General features: G+C 46.5%; 1 protein-coding gene across 1 annotated transcript in view; it reads right to left on the bottom strand.

Annotated features, from left to right (window-relative positions):
- Positions 1–4,085, bottom strand: part of RTN1 (reticulon 1) — a 125,236-nt gene that overhangs the window by 62,901 nt on the left and 58,250 nt on the right. The gene's annotated exons all lie outside the window — the stretch shown is intronic.

Here is a 4,085-nt window from a genome sequence, read left to right as displayed (position 1 = left end):
TTCCCAGCTGGCAGGAGATGGAGCTCTGCGTTTTAGCTCAGGATTTTCAAACCCCTTTACAAGTGGGCAGCTTCTTTTCCACCAGAACTCTCCTGATCCAAACTGCGGGAAAGATACAACTCTGCAAGTCACCCCATTCGCTGACACAGATGCCCACCCTCCCAAGGTCACTGTGGGATTCATTTGCACAATAGATACTATAAGAAAACTGGATGAACCTGAAGGATAAATGCTCCTCTTCTGATATTGATTCCTCCTGGTCCTGAACGTGTTGGGGAAACTCAGAGCAGCAAGAAGGCTGCTCCCTGCTGCCCCAGAGCAGCTGGCAGCTCTGCACCTTGGCTCCTAGGGACAGGAGTGAGTCAGTGCATCAGCTGGGAGAGTTATTCATCCTTCCCCTTGAGATCCCGCAGCAGCCAGAGGATAAAGCTGCCAGGCAGAGGCAGGTGCTGTCCCCTGCACAGGTAGGTGGGGAAAAAAGACAGGGTGGAAAAAATAGGCTTAATCCACTTGACACTCTGGTTACTCCACTGACTTAATTGGAGTGACTTCCAATTCCTCCTGCCTCAGATGGAGAGCAAGTCCTAAGCTCAAATGAATTAATGCTTCAATGCATGTAAATCCCCTCCTCCAGTTCAATTTACAGAAGATACTGGTTCCTACAGCCTCCAGCCCCAGCACTTCAGCTATCCAGTGTAGGCAGACACTGCAGCTTCCAGCTTCAGGGCTCCCCCATTTCAGCCCTCCACGTGCTAAATATACGTGGGGGTGGGGGTCAGCTGGGATCCCAGCACCCAGAAAACCTTGGCTGCTGAGGAGGAGCATCCTTTCACACTCATAGAATCCTAGGGGTTGGAAGGGACCTCAAAAGATCATCTAGTCCACCTCCTATTAAGCACAGAGTGAAGGGGGGTACACATTGCTCTCACGATTCAACCCCTGGAGGCCCTCACACTTTTGGGAGCTTGAGTTTGGGGACTGCCTAGTTGAGACATTCCACCCAGCAGCTGGTGTCAGGTCACCATCATGTTACACTCAAGTGTGGTTCTTCTGTGTGGCTTCCCAAGATCCTGCCAGGGGGTTTCTTCTGTTCCCCAGCCAACTTCTGGCTTCTTCCAGAAACTGAGCAGGCACAGATCAAACCCTGGTTCAGCTGCCAAGTGGTACAGCCTTATCTGTGGGAAAGGGATGTGTAGGAAACACTGATGAGCTTTTGATAAGATTAAGACAGACCCACTGGGGAATGCAGGACGCACTGTCCTGCCAGCACCACCATCCTAGCATGCTATTAACAGCATAATGTTTTTTGTCACAGACTCTGCACCACAGCAGTTCAGGTCTCCCTGCCAGCAGCCCTCCAAAAAGATACCAAGATCCACCTTCTGTCTGCTGGTGAATAGACACTGTGGGTGTCATGGTGCACTCCATACCAAACCAAGTCGAAGAGAGAAGTGGAGCTTGGTTTGGTGATGTTGAATATCCTCACCTCCTGTGGACATCCACAGAGCTCATGGCATCTGACAGGGAATGCTCAGCTGGCCCCCCAAAACTAACCAGCTGGTGTGCAGAGTGAACCCATGGGAAATGATTCAGCAGTTCCCACCCCCACATGCCCTTGAGGCTTTTCTGCTTCAATAAATGGTCTCAGAGAGCTCCAATTTGACATGGCAGTAAAACCCAAGTATAACGTCCATGACAGCCCTCCTCAGTACTCTAGAGAGCATAAAAATCAGGAACACTGGAAAAAAGAGCCTTTAGAGGAGTCAAAAAATGCCTTAAAACGTACATAAACTTGCAAATGCTCCTGCTAGAAGTACAGCTGCAGCAGAAGCTCCTCATTTCCAGAAAAGGATAAAACTATCATTTATAAGTTCTAACAAAAAACTGGTTCAGGAAACAAAGCAGGTTTTCCCCTCCTGCCACAGGAGTAACATGACTGGTTGTTAAGGTTCAGCAACACTAAGGTACTGCCTAAACAGCTATCAAATGCACTTTGCTAAGGATAATTAAGAGAATAATGAGAATAATTCATTATTCTTTCATTCTAGTCACCTTTCCCCCAGAATGATCAAACTCCACCAACTCACAACAGAAGTACTCCAGGCACTAAGTGAATTAGCACCTAAATCATGCTTTTCAAATAACTTGAAATGAGACCCAACTCCCTTTAGAGCACTACACATCAAAGTATCTCACAAAATCTGGATGTGTTTGGCTAAGTCTTATTTTAGAACCTAATGACAAATGCCTAAATTTTATTTCAAACATGGTTTAGGAACTTCAGCTGTTTTTACCCCCAGACTGCTACAAAGCAGTCAGTCACTCTCCAAACTCAGACCAGGTTGTTTTTCAATACCCCCTGCAGAAACATCCTCTTTCCCCTCCCAGCCTCCCGTTCCAGGGCTCTGCCACTGGCAGCTCCTGCACATCCAGCCCCACCTTTTCTGAGTCCCAGTCACTTATCAATTCAGCTATGCACAGTTACTGTAAGACAGTCCACAGCCACGTGGCTGCAGTTTCAAACTCAACCTGGAAAAAGAAAGAAATGCCAGTGCCAGCTGCTTTTGCTGCTGTGATAAACCCAGGACAGAAATCATTGCCCTACAGCTCTAGGCTCTTCCACACCCAGGGAGAGAAGGCTTAGCATCAGGGATGTAAAAGCCAGTATTGGAGAAGGGCTTCTGCTGAAAGACACATTTGGATGGACTGCTGAGTTTTTCTCTATGCCACACATACCTGACCACCACCTCTCATGGAAATACAGCTATAAAGAAAGAGAAAAAAATAAAAATTGTCTTGCACTTAGGCTTGACTTCCCCTCCTCCAAGGTCAAAGCTACCTCAGTACCATAAGTCTTCCAGGGAGACAGAGCAACAATTGCAATAAGTTCAGCTGAAATCACTGAGGGCTCTTGAGACAAAAATTAATTTTATGACAATGCCTAACACCTACAGTGATGTGTCAGGCACAGCAATTCAGGGAGAAAACCAACTATCAGGCACTGAGGGCTGGGGTAAATCAGGAGTGACTTCACCAAAGGCACTAGAGTTACACCTGCATAAGACTGTCAGTGGGGAAGGAAGTACAAGGCCCTGGGAGCCTTAAATAAATAGAGTATGAAGACAAGACATTAACAGCCACAAATCAGGATCCGATCTAGTGCCCAATAGACAGCAGGAAAATCTAGGTCAAAGAGGACACAGCAGTGTGAGGCTGATGCAGCAAAGAGACAGAGCTCAAAAATCACCATCTAACTCTCTTTTCACCCAAGCTCTTCCCATGGCAGCATGACCAGCTCCAGGAAGACCAGAGGACCAGTGTGTGCTGGCTCCAACTAACCACTTCTATCTGCAGTAATAGAAACATTAGGAGAAAAGAACCTGTATAGCACCAAGTAGGACCCAGATGACATAACATCAAGGAGGAGTCAGGAAACATGAGCAGCATCAGAAAAAATAATTTTTAAAAAACAAAACCCAGAAGTTCTGCTGAGGGAGGTGAGGCAGCAGTCTCTGATCCAAGCACTAATGTGGTTTACTTATATGTTATGTGATTTCCCTCTATTTCTAGAGGTGGGGGAGCACCAAGGGTGCATCTGAAAGTCAATCAGAGTTTTCAAAAGTGTATTAAAAGTTAGAGCACTTGAAGTAGTGCAGAATGTGGAGCAGAGCCATTGCAGTCATAAATCAGCATCAACCTGCAGGATCCAGCTTCTGCTGAAGGAAGATGGGGCCATATGTGCTATAACTAATGCTATAAATGTCCTTATCTTCAAGGTCTCTCCTTTATTTACCTGCCACTATGTCTCTCTGCCTGTGAAAGATGAATTCATTCCAAGCAGAGACAGGAAAACCCTTCCCAGACATCTCACTTCCCTAAAGGACGTTTTTAGAGAGACATTCTATCCTTCACTCTAGTGAAGAACTGATACAACTCCAAACCCCTCCATCTCCTGACTGTGAATACGTGACACCAAAAATATACACAAAACTGGGAGAGCAGTCAGCAAGGCTGAAGTCTGTACTTTGAGCAGAGGCATAATTAAGTTTTCAAGGAACACAAGTTAGTTGGGAGGTCTCCGTCCC

This window comes from Chaetura pelagica, unplaced genomic scaffold, assembly GCF_000747805.2.
Source record: "Chaetura pelagica isolate M959 unplaced genomic scaffold, ChaPel_1.0 scaffold36, whole genome shotgun sequence".
Classification (NCBI taxonomy): Eukaryota; Metazoa; Chordata; class Aves; order Apodiformes; family Apodidae; genus Chaetura; species Chaetura pelagica.
The sequence above is the reverse complement of the archived record's forward strand: the minus strand, read 5'-3'. Positions and strand labels throughout refer to the sequence as shown.